The 23,150-nt window shown below is 43.6% G+C and overlaps 1 protein-coding gene and 1 long non-coding RNA gene across 2 annotated transcripts in view; one reads left to right on the top strand and one right to left on the bottom strand.

Moving 5' to 3' along the window:
- The window catches only part of EDIL3 (EGF like repeats and discoidin domains 3), an 815,229-nt gene that overhangs the window by 70,949 nt on the left and 721,130 nt on the right, over positions 1–23,150 (bottom strand). The gene's annotated exons all lie outside the window — the stretch shown is intronic.
- Positions 15,963–17,129, top strand: LOC130290744 (uncharacterized). The gene is made up of 3 exons (XR_008847682.1): positions 15,963–16,196; positions 16,660–16,785; positions 16,879–17,129. It is a non-coding gene; the product is annotated as an uncharacterized LOC130290744 (long non-coding RNA).

The raw sequence follows: 23,150 nt of genomic DNA, 5'->3' as shown, positions 1-23,150 counted from the left end.
TCACTATTTGTACATTTAGTCCAACTGTCATGAATACTTCCCATCCATCTATCATTTTTGTGTTAGTTTTGCTACTTTATTATATTTGTTAAGATAAAGGGGTTGAATAGAGTTCTAAGATCCAACAAAAAAGATTTATGCAGTGTTGTTTTATAAACCTTTCATGAAAAATACAGCTACAATCTTAAATCCATTCTTTCTTTGTAGCAGTAAACCAATTTTCTGCAATGCTTTTAAAAGAGTCCCTCAACTATTGTTTGTCACTTCCCCTACACCTCTGATGATTTTATAATTTAAGGTTGGGGAACTGATACTTTTTCACTGTATAAAGAAAAGAATCCTATAAACCATCTGTGCCAGTTAATACTTTTATCATCCCACAGATAATATTTACACAGTAAATTATTATACATACAACCCCATTGTCAAGACAGGGACCACACCGAAAATACTACAGATGTATTTGTGCATGTTTACAATGTTCTCAGATATTATTGTGTAACAGACCAAGTGGGAAAATGAGATATAAGTGAGATTGCTGTTCAGTTCCTTGATCTGCACCATATTTGCAGGGTGCAGATCTGTTTCCATGGCAGCTTTAGGCTTTCACTAGGCCTCTGTTGCTTCCACTTTGCAGTTTGCTAATAAAGTCTGCCCCATCTGGTATCCATAAAAACTGCAAATCACAGCGTAAAAACTGTGCCTCAAATAGCCCTGTCAATTAAAGATTTATAAAGTCATGGACGTCACGCCAACACTGTGGCAGGCTCTACCAATAGAGCAGTTATAATGGATACAGATGTAACCGGGACAGACATACTGAGGGATATTTATGAAATCTTGTAAACTGTTTTTTTGGCTGTGTTTTGTCGCAATTTTTTTTCTCTGACGATTTTTGCAACAATCAGTTGTGCCATATTGGGTTGAACATTTTTTTGATAGTCATGATTTCATTTGAAATTATTCAGTGGTAAGGAATTTATTCTTTGCGACTTTTCATTTTGGCACAAACAAATACATTAAGGTGCAAATACACACCAAAAATTTAAAGGACAGAGAAAATAGCTACAACAATAGAATGTGGAACATTCAAACAGTGCCCAAATAGAGAGTGTTAGAAATGATTTGACAATAAAGTCATGTTTTCCTCCATTAAAACTATCCTATATCATTTATCCAAAGACATATTAGTAATTTTTTTTTTATTTTTTTTATTTTGTGGTTCACATTATGGATTTTCCAGTGTGAAAACTATGTTTCCACAAAGTATTCTGAGTGACAATTAAAAATTATTTGCCTTGGACTAAGCAGACAGTGATGTACTCATAGCTGAGAATGGGGGAGATTTATCAAAACCTGTCCAGAGGAAAAGTAGCTGAGTTGTCCATAGCAACCAATCAGATTGACTCTCACCTTTGGAAAAAGGACCCTGAACAATAAAAGAAGCAACCTGATTGGTTGCTAGGGGAAATGCAATGCTTTTCCAAGGCACAGGTCTGGATGAATCCCCCCCCCCCCCCCCCCCCCCCCCCGTAATGCACAAATTGAAACAGCAAAAAGGCCCTGCCTGTGCGAGCTTTACCTCTGTAAACCAGCCAAAGTCCCAAGGTCAGATTTAACTGCCACACGGTCAGAAAGTTCTGCCTGGAATTCTGCGGCAGGAGTCTGCGCCTTTTGTAGTGCTGCAATTGTGACAAAATTACAAACTTGCGTGCGACAATTAAGAATTTTGACGCAACTACGTTCCGTTTGCCACAAAAAACCTACATAAAATCCCACATTGCAGAACCATTATTGATACATAAAACTGCAATGATCTGTATGAGCAATCCAATTTTTGCTCAAACAAGTCCACTAGGGGGACTTAAAAGTGTAAACAAACATTTCTAACATATTTCAAAAATATAAATTAACCCCTGACATAATGAAAGTTTAAATCACTCCATCATTTTTGGAAATAAAAGGAAATGTAAACAAATAAAAATAAACATGTTTGATAACATAACACGAATAGTCGGTATATGCGTCCACCTACTCCAGCCATGTGCTGGGGTGGTGGCGCTATATCGACGATATTTTTTTGATTTGGTCAGGTTCTGAGATTGAACTGACCCTTTTTCACCAATATCTGTGTTACGCCGAGCGCTCCGGGTCCCCGCTCCTCCCCGGAGCGCTCGCTTCACTCTCCCCGCTGCAGCGCTCCGGTCAGATCCACTGACCCGGGGCGCTGCGATTCCGCTGCCAGCCGGGATGCGATTCGCGATGCGGGTAGCGCCCGCTCGCGATGCGCACCCCGGCTCCCGTACCTGATTCGCTCTCCCTCGGTCCTGTCCCGGCGCGCGCGGCCCCGCTCCCTAGGGCGCGCGCGCGCCGGGTCTTTGCGATTTAAAGGGCCACTGCGCCGCTGATTGGCGCAGTGATTCCAATTAGTGTCTTCACCTGTGCACTTTCCTATATCACCTCACTTCCCCTGCACTTCCTTGCCGGATCTTGTTGCCATTGTGCCAGTGAAAGCGTTCCTTGTGTGTTCCTAGCCTGTGTTCCAGACCTCCTGCCGTTGCCCCTGACTATGATCCTTGCTGCCTGCCCCGACCTTCTGCTACGTCCGACCTTGCTTCTGTCTACTCCCTTGTACCGCGCCTATCTTCAGCAGCCAGAGAGGTTGAGCCGTTGCTAGTGGATACGACCTGGTCACTACCGCCGCAGCAAGACCATCCCGCTTTGCGGCGGGCTCTGGTGAAAACCAGTAGTGGCTTAGAACCGATCCACTAGCACGGTCCACGCCAATCCCTCTCTGGCACAGAGGATCCACTACCTGCCAGCCGGCATCGTGACAGTAGATCCGGCCATGGATCCCGCTGAAGTTCCTCTGCCAGTTGTCGCTGACCTTACCACGGTGGTCGCCCAGCAGTCACAACAGATAGCGCAACAAGGCCAACAGCTGTCTCAACTGACCGTTATGCTACAGCAGTTACTACCACAGCTTCAGCAGTCATCTCCTCCACCGGCTCCTGCACCTCCTCCGCAGCGAGTGGCCGCTCCTGGTCTACGCCTATCCTTGCCGGATAAATTTGATGGGGACTCTAAGTTTTGCCGTGGCTTTCTTTCCCAATGTTCCCTGCATCTGGAGATGATGTCGGACCTGTTTCCCACTGAAAGGTCTAAGGTGGCTTTCGTAGTCAGCCTTCTGTCTGGAAAAGCCCTGTCTTGGGCCACACCGCTCTGGGACCGCAATGACCCCGTCACTGCCTCTGTACACTCCTTCTTCTCGGAAATCCGAAGTGTCTTTGAGGAACCTGCCCGAGCCTCTTCTGCTGAGACTGCCCTGTTGAACCTGGTCCAGGGTAATTCTTCCATTGGCGAGTATGCCATACAATTCCGTACTCTTGCTTCAGAATTATCCTGGAATAATGAGGCCCTCTGCGCGACCTTTAAAAAAGGCCTATCCAGCAACATTAAAGATGTTCTGGCCGCACGAGAAATTCCTGCTAATCTACATGAACTTATTCACCTAGCCACTCGCATTGACATGCGTTTTTCCGAAAGGCGTCAGGAACTCCGCCAAGATATGGACTCTGTTCGCACGAGGCGTTTCTTCTCCTCGGCTCCTCTCTCCTCTGGTCCCCTGCAATCTGTTCCTGTGCCTCCCGCCGTGGAGGCTATGCAGGTCGACCGGTCTCGCCTGACACCTCAAGAGAGGACACGACGCCGCATGGAGAATCTCTGCCTGTACTGTGCCAGTACCGAACACTTCCTGAAGGATTGTCCTATCCGTCCTCCCCGCCTGGAAAGACGTACGCTGACTCCGCACAAAGGTGAGACAGTCCTTGATGTCTACTCTGCTTCTCCACGTCTTACTGTGCCTGTGCGGATGTCTGCCTCTGCCTTCTCCTTCTCTACTGTGGCCTTCTTGGACTCTGGATCTGCAGGAAATTTTATTTTGGCCTCTCTCGTCAACAAGTTCAACATCCCAGTGACCAGTCTCGCCAGACCCCTTTACATCAATTGTGTAAACAATGAAAGATTGGACTGTACCATACGTTTCCGCACGGAGCCCCTTCTTATGAGCATCGGATCTCATCACGAGAGGATTGAACTTTTGGTCCTCCCCAATTGCACCTCGGAAATTCTCCTTGGACTTCCCTGGCTTCAACTTCATTCCCCAACCCTGGATTGGTCCACTGGGGAGATCAAGAGTTGGGGGTCCTCTTGTTCCAAGAACTGTCTAAAACCGGTTCCCAGTAACCCTTGCCGTAACTCTGTGGTTCCTCCAGTAACCGGTCTCCCTAAGGCCTATATGGACTTCGCGGATGTTTTCTGCAAAAAACAAGCTGAGACTCTACCTCCTCACAGGCCTTATGATTGTCCTATCGACCTCCTCCCGGGCACTACTCCACCCCGGGGCAGAATTTATCCTCTCTCTGCCCCAGAGACTCTTGCCATGTCTGAATACGTCCAGGAGAATCTAAAAAAGGGCTTTATCCGTAAATCCTCCTCTCCTGCCGGAGCCGGATTTTTCTTTGTGTCCAAAAAAGATGGCTCCCTACGTCCTTGCATTGACTACCGCGGTCTTAATAAAATCACGGTTAAGAACCGCTACCCCTTACCCCTCATCTCTGAACTCTTTGATCGCCTCCAAGGTGCCCACATCTTTACTAAATTGGACTTAAGAGGCGCCTATAACCTCATCCGCATCAGAGAGGGGGATGAGTGGAAAACGGCATTTAACACCAGAGATGGACACTTTGAGTATCTGGTCATGCCCTTTGGCCTGTGCAACGCCCCTGCCGTCTTCCAAGACTTTGTTAATGAAATTTTTCGTGATCTGTTATACTCCTGTGTTGTTGTATATCTGGACGATATCCTAATTTTTTCTGCCAATCTAGAAGAACACCGCCAGCATGTCCGTATGGTTCTTCAGAGACTTCGTGACAATCAACTCTATGCCAAAATTGAGAAATGTCTGTTTGAATGCCAATCTCTTCCTTTTCTAGGATATTTGGTCTCTGGCCAGGGACTACAGATGGATCCAGACAAACTCTCTGCCGTCTTAGATTGGCCACGCCCCTCCGGACTCCGTGCTATCCAACGCTTTTTGGGGTTCGCCAATTATTACAGGCAATTTATTCCACATTTTTCTACCGTTGTGGCTCCTATCGTGGCTTTAACCAAAAAAAATGCTGATCCCAAGTCTTGGCCTCCTCAAGCAGAAGACGCCTTTAAACGACTCAAGTCTGCCTTTTCTTCGGCTCCCGTGCTCTCCAGACCTGACCCTTCCAAACCCTTCCTATTGGAGGTTGATGCCTCCTCAGTGGGAGCTGGAGCTGTTCTTCTACAAAAAAATTCTTCCGGGCATGCTGTCACTTGTGGTTTTTTCTCTAGGACCTTCTCTCCAGCGGAGAGGAACTACTCCATCGGGGATCGAGAGCTTCTAGCCATTAAATTAGCACTTGAGGAATGGAGGCATCTGCTGGAGGGATCAAGTTTTCCTGTTATTATCTACACCGACCACAAGAACCTCTCCTACCTCCAGTCTGCCCAACGGCTGAATCCTCGCCAGGCCCGGTGGTCTCTGTTCTTTGCCCGATTTAATTTTGAGATTCACTTTCGTCCTGCCGATAAGAACATTAGGGCCGATGCTCTCTCTCGTTCCTCGGATGCCTCAGAAGTTGAACTCTCTCCGCAACACATCATTCCACCTGACTGCCTGATCTCCACTTCTCCTGCCTCCATCAGGCAAACTCCTCCAGGAAAGACCTTTGTTTCTCCACGCCGACGCCTCGGAATCCTCAAATGGGGTCACTCCTCCCATCTCGCAGGTCATGCGGGCATCAAGAAATCTGTGCAACTCATCTCCCGCTTCTATTGGTGGCCGACTCTGGAGACGGATGTTGTGGACTTTGTGCGAGCCTGCACTATCTGTGCCCGGGATAAGACTCCTCGCCAGAAGCCCGCTGGTTTTCTTCATCCCCTGTCTGTCCCCGAACAGCCTTGGTCTCTGATTGGTATGGATTTTATTACTGATTTACCCCCTTCCCGTGGCAACACTGTTATTTGGGTGGTCGTTGATCGATTCTCCAAAATGGCACATTTCATCCCTCTTCCTGGTCTTCCTTCTGCGCCTCAGTTGGCTAAACAATTTTTTGTACACATTTTTCGTCTTCACGGGTTGCCTACGCAGATTGTCTCGGATAGAGGCGTCCAATTCGTGTCTAAATTCTGGAGGGCTCTCTGTAAACAACTCAAGATTAAATTAAATTTTTCTTCTGCATATCATCCCCAGTCCAATGGACAAGTAGAAAGAATTAACCAGATCTTGGGTGATTATTTGCGACATTTTGTTTCCTCCCGCCAGGATGACTGGGCAGATCTCCTTCCTTGGGCCGAATTCTCGTATAACTTCAGGGTCTCTGAATCTTCCTCCAAATCCCCATTTTTCGTGGTGTACGGCCGTCACCCTCTTCCCCCCCTCCCTACCCCCTTGCCCTCTGGTCTGCCCGCTGTGGATGAAATTTCTCGTGACCTTTCCATCATATGGAGAGAGACCCAAAATTCTCTCTTACAGGCTTCATCACGCATGAAGAAGTTCGCGGATAAGAAAAGAAGAGCTCCTCCCGTTTTTTCCCCTGGAGACAAGGTATGGCTCTCCGCTAAATATGTCCGCTTCCGTGTCCCTAGCTACAAGTTGGGATCACGCTATCTTGGTCCTTTCAAAATTTTGTGTCAAATTAATCCTGTCTCTTATAAACTTCTTCTTCCTCCTTCTCTTCGTATCCCTAATGCCTTTCACGTCTCTCTTCTCAAACCACTCATCCTCAACCGTTTTTCTCCCAAATCTGTTCCTCCCACTCCTGTTTCCGGCTCCTCGGACATCTTCTCTGTCAAAGAGATCTTAGCTTCCAAAAAGGTCAGAGGGAAAACTTTTTTTTTAGTGGACTGGGAGGGTTGTGGTCCTGAAGAGAGATCCTGGGAACCTGAGGACAACATCCTAGACAAAAGTCTGCTCCTCAGGTTCTCAGGCTCTAAGAAGAGGGGGAGACCCAAGGGGGGGGGTACTGTTACGCCGAGCGCTCCGGCTCCCCGCTCCTCCCCGGAGCGCTCGCTTCACTCTCCCCGCTGCAGCGCTCCGGTCAGATCCACTGACCCGGGGCGCTGCGATTCCGCTGCCAGCCGGGATGCGATTCGCGATGCGGGTAGCGCCCGCTCGCGATGCGCACCCCGGCTCCCGTACCTGATTCGCTCTCCCTCGGTCCTGTCCCGGCGCGCGCGGCCCCGCTCCCTAGGGCGCGCGCGCGCCGGGTCTTTGCGATTTAAAGGGCCACTGCGCCGCTGATTGGCGCAGTGATTCCAATTAGTGTCTTCACCTGTGCACTTTCCTATATCACCTCACTTCCCCTGCACTTCCTTGCCGGATCTTGTTGCCATTGTGCCAGTGAAAGCGTTCCTTGTGTGTTCCTAGCCTGTGTTCCAGACCTCCTGCCGTTGCCCCTGACTACGATCCTTGCTGCCTGCCCCGACCTTCTGCTACGTCCGACCTTGCTTCTGTCTACTCCCTTGTACCGCGCCTATCTTCAGCAGCCAGAGAGGTTGAGCCGTTGCTAGTGGATACGACCTGGTCACTACCGCCGCAGCAAGACCATCCCGCTTTGCGGCGGGCTCTGGTGAAAACCAGTAGTGGCTTAGAACCGATCCACTAGCACGGTCCACGCCAATCCCTCTCTGGCACAGAGGATCCACTACCTGCCAGCCGGCATCGTGACAATCTGAACTTCATTGATCCAAATATTAGTTTTTCTCTAACATCATCTACAACTATGGTGAATTTTTTGGACACCAATGTGACCATTATGGGTGACAAGTTGGTGACAAGCCTGTATGCTAAACCAACAGACTGTAACTCAGTGCTACACTAAAGTAGCTGTCATCCGAGGCCGATGGTGCGATCTCTTCCCGCCAGTCAGATGATGCGGGCAAGACGCATCATCGGCCAGGACGACCAAGTAGAACCATCTCTGACACGAATGTCCGACAATTTTCGCAAACGTGGTTACCCCAAGAAATTGCTGGAGGAATGTAAAAATAGGACCCTCTGTATGAATAGGGACACCTTATTGCAAAAATCTACGAAGGGAACCCAATTAACTCGGATTCCCTTCGTCTCAACCTTTGGAGATCATTCAGGCCAAATATCGAAGATCTTAAATAAGCATTGGGACTTATTGAAGGCAAGCTTCCCAAATATTGTCGAATTTCATTCCAGACCTTTAATGTCATACCGTAGGATCTCAAACCTTAAAGATAAACTTGTGAAATCAGATGTGTCAACTAAGCCAGACTCCCAGATGTATCTAACTGTGGCAAGCAAGGGCTCATACCCTTGTAGACAGTGTGTCAACTGTAGTTATATGAATAAGGGCCCTTGCTTCACACATCCCCAAACAGGAAAAATCTACCATTTAAAACATTATTTGACTTGTTTTTCAAAATTTGTGATCTACGTCTTGACTTGTCCATGTGGTCTCCTTTATGTAGGGGAGACCACATGGGACTTCAAGACGAGATTTAATCATCATCAGTTTACCATAAGAAAAAAACGTATGGACCTTCCGGTATCTAAACATTTTGCGGAAGCACACCACCAAGAAAGAGATTTAAAATTTATGTTATTAGATTGTATTCCACCATTAAGACGGGGGGGGGGGGGGGGGGCGATAGAGTAGGCGCCCTAAAAAGAAGGGAACTCAAATGGATTTTTGAGTTGCAGTCCCTGCGACCTAAGGGTCTGAATGTTGACTTTACAGTGACACCTCAAATCTATAATGCCTGAATTCTGAAAATTATCTGTGTCTTCTCTCCCGTTTTTAGGATAAGATTATCATTGTGACTGAGAAAATTAATGTGTTTTTTTTCTCTCTCCCTTTTCCTTCCCCTTTCTTCCTAGGATGACAAGTGACAAGCTGTACGGGACCTCACCGTACAATACTAGGTTATGATCTATATTGTTTTGAGGAGAATACACCACTCAGAGGGATATTATACATTGATTATTTGTATCATATATATAAGTAATTATCAGGTAGGATTCTTCCTTTAAGGAAAATCTCTCCTGCCCATTTTAAATTTTTTTTTCTACTGTAACATCCTTTTTACTTCATCTATAATTTTCTTTCACTTTTTTACATCCCAACTATAATGAATCAACCTTTAACATCTTTTTTACAAAACTAAACACTTTTTACACTACACTGATTGACACGTAGTACATTCTATTTTATTATTTTTTTCCCTTTATATAAAATTTTCTTACCTTATTTTTTAATTTTAATTTAGTTTTTTTTTCATTTATTTTAAAATTTCTTTACAATGATTTTTCATTTTTTTTGTTTATTTTTAATTTTAATTTTTTTATTATTTTTTGATATTTTTTATACCAACTGAGAGAGTTTACACTTTCTATATATGTCACTCTGGTTCTCTCGACTGTCTGTCTCGTGTGCATGGGGTGAATATGTAAAGCGCCGTTCAAGTTGGGTGCCCTTCTGATTACCTGACTTGTCGCAAACCGCGACTAGCCAGATATCAGTTATTCGGACCAGTGCGGCGAAGGGCTGGATACTGGTCTGAACAGTCACCTAACAATTGGCCACTAATACACCCAGTATGTCTGAATTATTGCGAGTGTATATCAGTGAGTAACCAGAAACGCTGACAAAGTAACAATTATTATTTTATGGTGCTCTATTAATTTATGTTATGTTTTATTTTTTATTATTATTAATTTACTTCTATTTTTTCATTTCTTTTTTTCTTTTTTCATTTTTATTTTTTTATTTTTTTCTGTTTTATTTTTTTATTTTTATATTTTTTTAAATCCTTTTATCATTTTCACTCATTTTCACTATCACTCATCCATTTTGGTCCTATTCATATCGATAGTTACCACGGGCAACTGCCTTACACAGTCTGGCACATATGCACTATATACAAGCTAACCATCACGCACTGACATTGCGGTTTTCTAACTGCCCTTTTCACATTCACGTTGTTATCTTTCAAACTGCCCTCTTCTGAGATGTCCATCAGAGATTCACTCTGTCGCAGTACGCACGCGCCGTTTGGCAACTGCGATGCAACCCATGTGATCTTGTTCTTCCCCCTGATTGGTGTACCCTCGTCTCCTCTGCTAGGGCTGCTGCGCAGCCTCTATTCCACACACACGCCGCTCTGGCGTTCTATCGCCATGTTTACAGCATGTACAGGTGAGCGCCCGCCGCTATTACTTGTCCTCCAGGTGATATTAATGTATTTATATTTGTAATCAAGCTAGATTTGTGGTTTTTACCACTTGTTTTTAATAACACTTTTTTTGTAACACTGTATTAACCTGACAATATGTATATTGTCCTTATGCTTTATGTTGTTATGCACCCACACTTATGGATTGCTTGTTTTTATTACGTTTATATTTATTGATTTTTGACACTGATTTGTATTAATTGTAATTGGCTACCATATATATACTCCTTGTGTTCAGTCACTCTGTATGCTTGATAAAGGCTGCACTGGCAGCTGAAACGTTGCATCTGTATTTATAATGGATTAAAGCTACCATCATTTTTTCACCTATTCTGTGTGCTGCAGCCGCTTTTTGCCTTCTACATTGGGGACCAGGGACCAGGTCAAATAATTTTTTTTTCTGTTTCACTGTATATCTTATGATTAAATGAAGTATATATTTTGGTCCTACAAAAAACAAGCCCTTGCATGGCTTTGTAAATGGAAAATATATGAGTTATGGCTCTTGGAAAGAGAGGAGAAAGAAATTAAAATGCAAAAAATTACATTTCTGAGGTTTCAGGGGTTAAAGGCAAATTACCCCCCCCCCCCAACACACACACCAACCATATAAAGAACATAATAAGACCTAGATATGCAAATAAAAGTCATGTTGTTTCCGAAAACTAGGCTACCTATAGTGCAGTGGGACAATTGCTATGTTCCATGTGGAAATGAGGCCCTGGAATTCATCACATGATTACTCCCCTGCCTTATTTCTCAGGTTATCCTAAGAAGCAGTCCTCAAAAGGCAACCAAGAAAAATATTGTTTTGATTTATCTGTCGCAACAATTGAGCTGACCTACAAAGCGGCCCATGTATCTACCTTACATATCCATGTACTAATTAATATTGCTGTTCCTTTTACAAAATTCAATTTCTCCTTTAATTTAATCATCCAGCCGCTTCTGCTCTCCTATACCGGGAGGTATTACAAATTAGTTGAATTCTTAATAAACCCTTTACTTTCTTAATAATTGGCTGCAAGAATGAATGTTTTCACTGGAAAGCAGTCTAATTATTCAGCTGGAATCTACAGTCAGTATTCTACTGGGATATAAAGGCATTGAAAATATTATTCAATTGCTTTGAAGTAATAGTTTGAAAAAAAAAAAAAATATTGCTCCACAAACATAAACTATGATATATAACCGAGTGCTCTTATGGGAAAACATAACAGCACTTTGCAAATCTAGAGCCAGAATGAAGAAAAGGGGTGAATCTAAAGGTACATTCTCTATAGGGAAATATGTATGGAAAAAAAAAGAATTGTTATGTAGTGTAAAATTGGAGAAAATCAAGTCATTTATTAATTTATAATCTGAATTAGATAACTCAGTAATGGAAGCAATAGTGTGTTCCCTCAGCACATCTAATAACCTGGTTACATTTGCCTGCATCACACAATAAACTATCTGAGTCACCACTTTAATCAGGACCACAGTCACATTTACTAAAGAGCAAATGTTGGATATGTACAAGTGAGGATGTTTACCAAGGATCTGACATGTCTATTACCATATATACTCGAGTATAAGCCGACCCGAATATAAACTGAGGCCCCTAATTTCATCCCAAAAACCCAGGAAAAATTATTGACTCGACTATGAGCCTAGGGTGGGAAATACATCATCCCCCCATGTCATCATTCCCCCCTGTCATCATCCAGACCCCCGTCATTAACACCCCCGTCATCATCACCTTGTCATCATCTCCCCTTCATAATCCCCTCCCTTCATCATCACCGCCTGTCATCATCACCTTTTCAACATCCCCCCCTTCATCATCACCCTGTCATCATCCCCCCTCTTCATCATCACCGCCTGTCATCATCACCACCTGTCATCATCCCCCCTGTCATTATCCAGACCACTGTCATCATTCCCCCCCTTCATCATCACCGCCTGTCAATCCCTTTATCAGTGGTCTTCAACCTGCGGACCTCCAGATGTTGCAAAACTACAACTCCCAGCATGCCCGGACAGCCATCGGCTGTCCAGGCATGCTGGGAGTTGTAGTTTTGAAACACCTGGAGGTCCACAGATTGAAGACCACTGCGGCCATGGTCATCATCCAGGCTCATAGTCGAGTCAATAATTTTTACTCACCTCCCCTCGTGGGAAGGAAGGGTGAGCTGTTCCGGGCCATCTATGCTGCAGGGACCGTCTGGTGGGGAGGGTTAGTCGTTCCGGGCTGTAAATCTTCACTGGGAAGCCCTCTTCTCAGCCGATCCCAGACTAGTGACGTTGCCTTGACGACGACGCACGAGGACGTTCATGTCCGTCGTCGTCAAGGCAAAGTCACTAGTATGGGGCCGGGCCCGGAGCGGAGAAGAGGGCCTCCTGGCGAAGATGGACAGCCCGGAACGACTAACCCTCCCCACCGGACGGTCCCTGCAGCATAGATGGCCCGGACCAGCTCACCCTTCCTTCCCACCATGGGGAGGTGAGTAGAAAACTTAAGGGGGAGTCTGGATGATGACAAAGGCCGCAGTGGTCTTCAACAGCCGATGGCTGTTCGAGCCTGCTGGGAGTTGTAGTTTTGCAACATCTGGAGGTCCGCAGGTTAAAGACCACTGAAAAGAGATTGACAGGCAGAGAGTTCACTCGAGTATAAGCCGAGGGGGGCGTTTTCAGCACGAAAAATCGTGCTGAAAAACTCAGCTTATACTCAAGTATGTACGTTACATTTTTAAGAAGTAAACCAAGGAAATCATTACTTTTTCTTATAGTGTAAATGTATTGAAGCTGCAGGAACTAAGCACATATTGGAGGGCAGAGCTGCACTACTGGTAGCATAGCAACATTGTACTATATCAAAAGAGTCAGTGATAAGAAAGACTTTTAGTCAGTGGGTATATATACTCACTGATCTCTTTATTAGGCACACTTGTTCAATTGCTCCTTGCAAATAGTTAATCACATGGCAGCAATGAATTTAGGCATGTGAACGTGGTCAAAACAGGTTACTAAAGTTCAAGTAATCATCGGAATGGGAAGGAAAGGGAATTTAAAAGGGTACTCCGCCCCTAGACATCTTATCCCCTATCCAAAGGATAGGGGATAAGATGTCAGATCGCCGCGGTCCCGCTGCCTGCTGCTGGGGAGCCCCGGGATCCCCGCTCCGGCACCCCGCTATCATTACAGCACAGAGCGAGTTCGCTCTGCACGTAATGACGGGCAGTACAGGGGCCGGAGTATCATTATGTCACGGCTCCGCCCCTCGTGATGTCACATCCCGCCCCTTTCAATACGAGTCTATGGGAGGGGGCATGGCGGTCATCACGCCCCCTGCCATAGACTTGCATTAATGGGACGGGCCGTGATGTCACGAGGGGCGGAGCCATGATGTCACGCTGCTCTGTCCCCTGTATTGCCCGTCATTACGCACAGAGGAAACTCGCTCTGTGCTGTAATGATAGCGGGGTGCCGCAGCGGAGATCCCGGGGCTCCAGCAGCGGGACAGCGGCGATCTGACATCTTATCCCCTATCCTTTGGATTGGGGATAAGATGTCTAGGGGCGGAGTACCCCTTTAAGTGACGTTAAAATGTGGAAAGCTTGTTATTGCACACGAATGGTTTGAGTATTTCAGAAACTTCTGATCTACAGGGATTTTTACATACAACCATTTTTGGGTTCACAAAGAATGGTTAGAAAAGGAGAAAATGTCAGGTGTGTGGGCAGGTGTTTGGGCAAAAATGGCAGGTGTGTGGGCAAAAATGACTTGTTAATGTCAGAGGTCAGAGGAGAATAAGCCTACTGGTTCAAGATGACAGAAAGGCAAAATAACTCGAATAACCACTCATTGCAATCAAGGTCTGCAGAATACCATCTCTGAATGCACAACACATCTAACCATAAAGCAGATGGGCCAAAGCATAGAAACATATAAATTAACAATAAATGTAGTACAAGGATTTATGGTCCTACATAGACCACTAGGTTCCAATCAAATAGAACATCCAGCATTAAGCATAAACAAAGGGGGGAGACTTGTGCTCAGGATGTGTCTAAAACTTAACTTTTACTTATTACAACTAAAACACAAAAATAACACTTGTTTATGATGGCGTCACCATGGAGGTACATAATAATACAGGTAAGACTTTTTGACACAACTATGGTAGCATAAAGTATGTGTGTGACCATGAGGACCTGCAAACAAGTTTTGCCTCTAAGCCATAAATGCACAGGCTAGGAATAACACAGACTGCATAATAATGAAGTCCTGTGGGAGAAATACACAACCCCAAATGGTCACAACTTAATATTCAGATGACAGTCATATTTACATCCACCTGAAAGAAAAACTAAACATTCCCATTCACTTGTATTGACCTGTGAAGAGAAAGCAGTGTACAGCTGTACAATGACAGGTCTATCAAACTCATGGGTCTGCAGATCGGCAAGAAGACCGGGAGGTAAGACCTGCGTGAAGGGAGCGGCTCACTCGCAGGATGCAGCAAGATAGTGGCAACTGACCTCCCTTCCATTCCTGTCAGTGAGGTTTTATGCGCCCAGCCGCACCCACTCTGTGACGCAACAGCGGGGGCGTGCGCGAAAATCAATCACTCAGCCCAGCGATTCCAAGTACCTTGCAATGTGTAATCGGTGTGTAAATAAAAGAACGCATGAGCTGTTATGTACCAGGTAAGTATGCTCTGGTACAAGAAAACATATGGTATCGAGTGTGAGGGTTAATAAGAAAATGCCCTGGTGTCATTAGGAAATGACTGGAATGAAAACAGTGCATGGTGCGAAAATTAGCGCATAGTGCAAAAAATAGCGCAAGGGAAGTAACTATGTTCATAAGTTGACAGATAGCCACAATATATCCAGGGGGTGAGTACAGAAGCCAATCAGTCGCGATAGTAGCACAAAAACATAAACTATATACAATAATGATAGGTACCCACAATGTATCCAAGAGGTGGATACAATACTACATCAGCAGTCATCTTCATTGTGAAACAAGATGATGTTCTCACAAGAGCAATGTGAAGTGTGTTGGCTACAGTGGTATGATGTGCAGGGCATTAAATGTGGGATGGTATAGGAGGCATCATCCTTGTAAGGGGAGGGGCTATTTAAAAGGTTATAGGAGGTAAACAGGGCCCTATGGGAAAACAAGCTATCCCTATGGATCCCTGTTAATATGCCCTAAGGCCTAGGCGGGGTGGCTGCCCTAAAAAGGGCGGTCCCGCTCGGGAACCTCCCATGATGTCCCTAGTGGGCCCTAATTATAAGATGACCACTAGATCCTCCCGGCTGACTACAGCCATCCCTCACTACCTTACTTGGTCATCTGGGTGTATAGCCTATGTGTACCCCTGCCCTACAAGAAACAACCAAAATATAACTGCTCATTTAAACCACGTGGAGCCACTGAATCTAGGAGCACCCTGTTAAGGTCACCTCTTCTTTTATAAATAAACCCTCTATCTATGGCCGTGAAGTGGGTATTGGAGAGAACCCCTCCATGTATGGTATTCATGTGGTTAGCAATAGGGATGTTCCAGGAGTTCCTGATGTCACCACTATGCTCCAATATTTTCTTCTTAAACTCCCTTCTGGTCTTCGCTACGGATAGCAGGGGGCAAGTGCAGTATGCCACATAAATAACTGCCTTGGTAGAGCAGTTAATGTAGTGCTTGATAGAGATGGGGTCAAATTGTAAGGGTACCAAATTAGTCTTAGTGACATACTGGCATGCCTGGCAATGTCCGCATTTAAAGCACCCCTTCATAGGTGCCATCCGGCCTATCCCGGCCCGTAGAGTCATCTTTGTACCAGCATGTCACCAAGACTGCGTCCCCGCCTATAGGTGATCTGAGGCGAGTCACCAGCAATGTCTCGCAGGTCAGGATCAATCGTCAGTATGTCCCAATGTTTTGTTGTAATGTTGCATATGGGTACCGAAAATGTATCATAAGTGCCTATTATTCTGGCCAATTATGGGCTTCCAGACACATTCACATTGCTCTTGGGAATAAGGAGATCACTACTGGGTCTCACAGAGGCCTCCCTATAGGCCTGGTTCAGGAAATAGTGGAGATAGCTTCTCTCTTGGAAGCACTGTGTCATCACACGAGCTTCCCGCCTGAAATCCTCCAGGCGGGAACAATTCCTCCTAGGGTGGAGGAATTGCCCTTTCAGGATCCCCCTTTTGAGGGGACCCAGGTGGCAGCTCTTCCACCTCAGGAGGCTGTTAGTGGAAGTTGTTTTACGATAAATAGTGCTCTGAAGGGTACCATCTGTCTCTTTAAAAATGTAAGTTCCCTCTCCTGGGTCTCAAAAGTGAAATAAAGTTCCTCGCTGACAGGAACGGAAGTGAGGTCAGACGCCACTATCTTGCTGCATCCTGTGAGTGAGCCGGTGATCCCTTGCTCCCTGCTTCACACAGGTCTTAAGGTCTTACCTCCCCGTCTTCTTGCCCATCTGTAGAAAGGTAAGTTTGATAGACCTGTCATTGTACAGCTGTACACTGCTTTCTCTTCACAGGACAATACAATTGAATGGGAATTTTCTGTTTTTCTTTCAGGTGGATGCGAATATGACCGTCATCTGAATATTATGTTGTGACCATTTGGAGTTGTGTTTTTCTCCCACAGGACTTCATTATTATGCAATCTGTGTTATTCCTAGCCTGTGCATTTATGGCTTAGAGACAAAACTTGCTTGCAGGTCCTCGTGGTCACACACATACATTATGCCACCATAGTTGTGGCAAAAGGTCTTACCTGTATTATTATGTACCTCCCTCATGATGCCATCATAAAATCTGGTGGTAGAAACGCATTGGTGGTACTTTTTGTGTGATTTAAATGTCATAGACAATATGACCTTATTTGTGTGGCACCACTGGGTTTGTCATTATTGGCAAGATTGCAATCTTATTCACCCATCACTAAAACACGAGTGTTATTTTTGTGTTTTAGCTATAATAAGTAAAAGTTAAGTATTAGGCACTTCCCAAGCACAAGTCTGGCCCCTTTGTTTAAACATATAAATGATCAAAAAAAGACACAGCACAACAAGGAAAATAACCATGAAAGGGATGCATGCACATATACATACACATCCAACCAATATGGAATTACTATAGTAGTCCCCCTGCAAGTAAAGTTAATTACCCATAAACACCAAAAAAGAAGAAAAAATTAGTCACTTTTATATATTTAAAAAGTATATATTTATTTTTCATAAATTACAATAAGAAAACTTTAAGAAAGGAGGAATTCGTACATCAAAATTGGGACAACATATGTAGATATGTCACCCAATTTTGATGTATGAATTCCTCATTTCTTAATGTTTTCTTATTTTTATTGATGAAATAAACATTTATACTTTTAAATATATTTTTCTATAAGTGACTGAGTTTTTCTTCTTTTTTCATGTTCAAGCATAGAAACATAGTATGTTTCGGTCCATCTAGTTTGCCTAATATCCTGAATACTATGAATAGTCCTTGGCCCTATCTTGTATGAAGGATTATGCCTATCCTATGCATGCTTAAAGGGGTTTTCCACCATAAGGTGATTTCAGTATGTACCTGGCAGGCAGTAATGGACATGCTTACCATAACACTGTGGCTAGCTTTTTGTGAACTGGTATTTCCTGTTTGACTTTTTTTTTTTTTACTACAAATCCCACAATTCAATTTTCCTCCCTCCCACACATCAGCCACCCCACCCATTGAAACATAAAGGAGCAGCATCCATCAAAAGACTTGTGGTTTTCAATCAGGGTGCCTACAGCTCTTGTATTAGTTGCAGATTGATCTCTCTCTCACCAAGTGATCCCTCCACCCATTGAAGCCGACAGGCTCCCTGTCATCAGCTGACAAGTGAGTCAGGTCTTGGCCGCATTGCAAGCTGGGAAAAATCTGAAACAACAATCATTTTGTATGGTGATAAAAATAAATATTGGAGTGAAAATCACAGAAGAATTGTGAGAAAACCGTCACACACAGGTACAGACACTATATTATTAACTACACTAACTTTACAGCCCCCGTAGCATAGTCAAGTAAAAAAAAATTCTGGAATACCCCTTTAAACGTCTTCACTGTATTCACAAATGTTATCTTCTGCTGCAGTAAAGAGAACTGTCTACAGATCAGACAACATCCGCACCTCCAAAAAGAAGAATATGAAACAAATATGGTACATAACAATTTCTGCATTTTAACTGCTATTTTAAAGAGGGGAAAGATTAAGAAAGAACCCAAATCTCTCTTTTAGTTGTGTCCACCTCCCGAATACCTCCTGAGTATCTCCTGAAAATCCACAGTACCCACTTAGAATAGTAGCCACTTTAAATATGAAGTACTATAAAATATGTTTAAAAACAACACACTCAGACAATGTCTCCATATACTGTATAGGTACCTTTGTTTAAAAATAGTTATTATGTATTATCTCTGTGTAGTGTAGACACAGTGGCTCTCCTAAACAGTTGATCCTATTCTGAGAAGAAGCCATCAATCATATTAGCTTATAAAAAAAATCTTTAAACTTGGGAGACATGGGGGCAAAAGTATATGTGTTAATACATATTACCTGTCTAATAAAATATATACTCTCCCTCCTGCACCATTACAGCACCAGTAAGAGTACATTTCTGCTATTTGTAGCTCATATTCAGCTTGTTTCTAAACTTGAGTTTTTACCTTTGAATATACCTATAGTAATTTCCTGTTACTTTGCATGACTGCTAATAGTTGATTATTTACCTGATGATTCTGTTCCTTGCTAATCGTTGATGCCTGTTTCTCATCCTGACTGTTAACCTCATGGTGTATGTATGACCTCTCCTCTACCAATGGACATCATTTGCTCCTTTCAGCTATTAATATTTTTGTGAAGAAGCCCAGATAAACTCATGTAAGGCTTCCTTCACATCGCAACTGTGCTATCCTATCTGAAAATGAACTGCATTAGTCACTAGTTCACTAAATTAGGGCCATTATGGTCAATGGGACCTATGCTCCCTTAGCGTCCCAGTGTGATTGTTTGCCAGGATATACATGCCACCAATTGCAAAATTATGACACGTCTCTCCTATAGTTAAAATGTGTAGTTCATTGGGCTTTTTCACTATCATGGTATGACATATCCTTCAAACAAATTAGTACATTTTTATGTATGTAACACACAACTAAAATAAAGCTAAATGGTTACATAGTTTTTAGGGATAAAAAAAGGCATATGCTCATTAAGTTCAACCTATCACCTATTGTTGATCCCGAGGAAGGAAAAACTCCTTCCTGTCACAATGATAGCCTGAGCTTTCCCTTGAACCCCTTTCTCTGCCTATTTGCATAGCCACCCTAAATAGTGGCTCTACAACTGGGCACCAGTCCATACACTAACTAAAGTGTAAGGGCATCATGGTCCAAACAACAAACAGAACTGTACAAGGCCGGAGACACAAGTCAGTATACAAGAGGTGAATAAACTATAACCAACAGACAGGGAATCAGAATACTGAATAATGTAAGGAATGCAAAGTAGTACAAACAGATAGCAACCAACACAAGATAAATGGCAAGTATGATAACGTGAACAAGATATGATAACTAGAAGTTTATCAGCAAAACAAAACCAGGGATATAGGGGATGAACAGGTGAAAAGCTAGACACTATATAGATAAAGGATATGCAAAAACTAGATAACAAGAACAGATACCAAAACGCACAGGTCTGAACATGTACCAAACTGACTCCTAGATTAGAAACAAAGTGAAGCTCAAGAATGGAACTAACCATAGGAGGCACATGAATAGCTAAAAAACCAAACTCCAAACAGAGAGGAACAGGAATAACTACACAAAACAGGTCTGAAAACAGGTCAAGATACAGGACTAGTTACAGGACAAGACTAAAGTTCACATAGCATATACAAGCAGGACAGGTTAAAATCGACCAAGTACACAGAGAATAACTGAGAACTTAACAAGCTCAAAACCAAACAGGGCTGAAAGCTAAGACTAACACAAAGTGTGCACAGACACAGACAGAAGTGATACAGAGTAAAACCAGTAGCCATGCTGAAAGTCTGAAAAGGGATTTAAATATCCCGCCTGCTGCTGCTGAATGGTAGGATTCGTAACTCTTAGCTGACCAGTGTGCAGACAATACATTTCCGGACTACAATTCTGGAAATCAGAATAAATCTCTGGATAAACAACCCTTGTCGAGAATCCAGTGATTATTACCTGTAATATCATTACTTTTTAGAAATGCATCCAGGTCCCTTTTGGACTCCTTTATTGAGGTCACCATGACCACTTCTTCTGGCAGAGAATTTCATAGTCTCACTGCTATCAGGAGTAGCAGATACTTAGAGGGGTATTCCAGGGAAAAACTTTATTTTTATATATCAACTGGCTCCAGAAAGTTAAACAGATTTGTAGAATACTTCTATTAAAAAATCTTAATCCTTCCAATAATTATCAGCTGCTGAAGTTGAGTTGTTCTTTTCTGTCTGGCAACAGTGCTCTCTGCTTGTCTCAGGAACTGCAGAGAGTAGAATAGATTTGCTATGGGGATCTGCTTCTACTTTGGACAGTTCCGGAGCCACGTTTTATCAAAGAGCCCTTAGACAGTAAAGAACAACTCAACGTCAGCAGCTCATAAGTACTGAAAGGATTAAGATTTTTTAATAGAAGTAATTTACAAATCTGTTTAACTTTCTGGAGCCAGTTGATATATATGTTACTGCATAACTTCCAAACGGCTGGAAATATTTCTATAATACTTGGTCAAATGTTACTTATATGTCCACTTAAAATATAGGAAAGTTAATTTAACCCTTAACTACCCCCATTTGTGAGTGTCAGGGTTATTGTTTAAAGTCCCATGCAAATCATTGGGAAATGTATGTTCCCACATAACTTCCGTACGGCTGGAGATATTTCAATACCTGGTACACATATTACAGTTCGGGATAGGAGGTTGGGATAGGAGGATGGGATAGGAGGATGGGATAGGAGGACGGGATAGGAGGACAGATAAGAGGTCGGGATAGGAGGACGGGATAGGAGGTCGGGATAGGAGGTCGAGATAGGAGGTCAAGATAGGAGGTTGAGATAGGAGGTCAAGATAGGAGGATGGGATAGGAGGACGGTATTGGAGGTCGGGATAGGAGGTCGAGTAAGGAGGTCATCATAGGAGGTCATGATAGGAGGTCGAGATAGGAGGACGAGATAGGAGGATGGGAGGTTGAAATAGGAGGTCGGGAGAGGAGGTCGAGATAGGAAGTCAGTATAGGAGGTCATGATAGGAGGACGGGATAGGAGGACGGGATAGGAGGTCGAGATAGGAGGTCGAGATAGGAGGACAGGATTGGAGGTTGGGATAGGAGGTCGGGATAGGAGGTTGGGATATGAGGTCGAGATAGGAGGTCGAGATAGGAGGTTGTCATAGGAGGTTGTGATAGGAGGACGAGATAGGAGGATGGGATAGGAGGTCGGTATAGGAGGTTTAGATAGGAAGTCAGGATAGGAGGTCATGATAGGAGGACGGCATAGGAGGTCGGGATAGGAGGTCGAGATAGGAAGTCAGGATAGGAGGTTGAAATAGGAGGACGGCATAGGAGATCAGGATAGGAGGTCGAGATAGGAGGTCGAGATAGGAGAACGGGATAGGAGGTCGAGATAGGAGGACAGGATTGGAGGTTGGGATAGGAGGTCAGGATAGGAGGTCGGGATAGGAGGTCGGGATAGGAGGTCGGGATAGAAGGACGGGATATGAGGACGGGATAGGCGGTTGAGATAGGAGGATGGGATAGGAGGTCAGGATAGGAGGTCGGGATAGGAGGACAGGATATGAGGACGGGATATGAGGTCGAGATATGATGACAGGATAGGAGGTCGGGATAGGAGGTCAGGATATGAGGACGGGATATGGGGTTGGGATATGACAACTATGTATGAGGACGGGATATGAAGTCAAAAGCTTCCTCCTTTGTTTATTTTCCTCCCCAACAAGGATTAGAAAGGAAAAACCGGGCAACGCCGGGTGTTAAGCTAATATATATATATATATATATATATATATATATATATGTGTGTGTTTTTTTCCTGGATAACCCCTTTACATTTTAGGGTTTGTGTAGATTCTCCACAGAACCCATTGTAGGAAAGCTTAAAATGTATTACACCTGCACACTACGTATTCTATCAGGTCTGTTGGTTAATATTAAGCCCATTAGGGCATCCCTCCCCCCCCCCCCCTCTTGTTAGGTCCTGCCACATTTGAGACATACATTACCATTAGCTACCTTTATGAAATCTACATAAGATTATACACAGCCATTGGTGTATTTTGTAAAATTCTATAAAACACAAGTTCTTATTCTTTCTGGGTTACAAATAACTGAACAATGTCAGATGTTCTGGTATGCATGGCAGAAATTAGGGATCGGTTCATTGGCATTCTGAAGTTTAAACATTACGAAGATTAAAAAAAAATTTCAATTTGACTCAACTGTACATTGAGCTAAAGGTCAAATCCTTAACTTGTTTATGACCATGTCCAAAGCAATTTTCTGTTCTATTTTTTTCCTTCACTGACAAAAATAATTTTTGTCAATATAAATAGAAAAAATATTTATGTTTGAGATTTACAAGAGCATGAAATGAATATAATATATTTATTTTTCATTTTAAGCAATAGAATCAATTTCTGAGGTTTGCGGATTTACGTCATATGTACCAAACTCACAAATAAAGCAATCTATGTGGAGATAAAGGGAGAGATTCATCAAGACCTGTGCTGAGGAAAAGTCGACCATAGCAACCTTTAG

Source organism: Hyla sarda, chromosome 1 (assembly GCF_029499605.1).
Source record: "Hyla sarda isolate aHylSar1 chromosome 1, aHylSar1.hap1, whole genome shotgun sequence".
Taxonomy (NCBI): Eukaryota; Metazoa; Chordata; class Amphibia; order Anura; family Hylidae; genus Hyla; species Hyla sarda.
The sequence above is the reverse complement of the archived record's forward strand: the minus strand, read 5'-3'. Positions and strand labels throughout refer to the sequence as shown.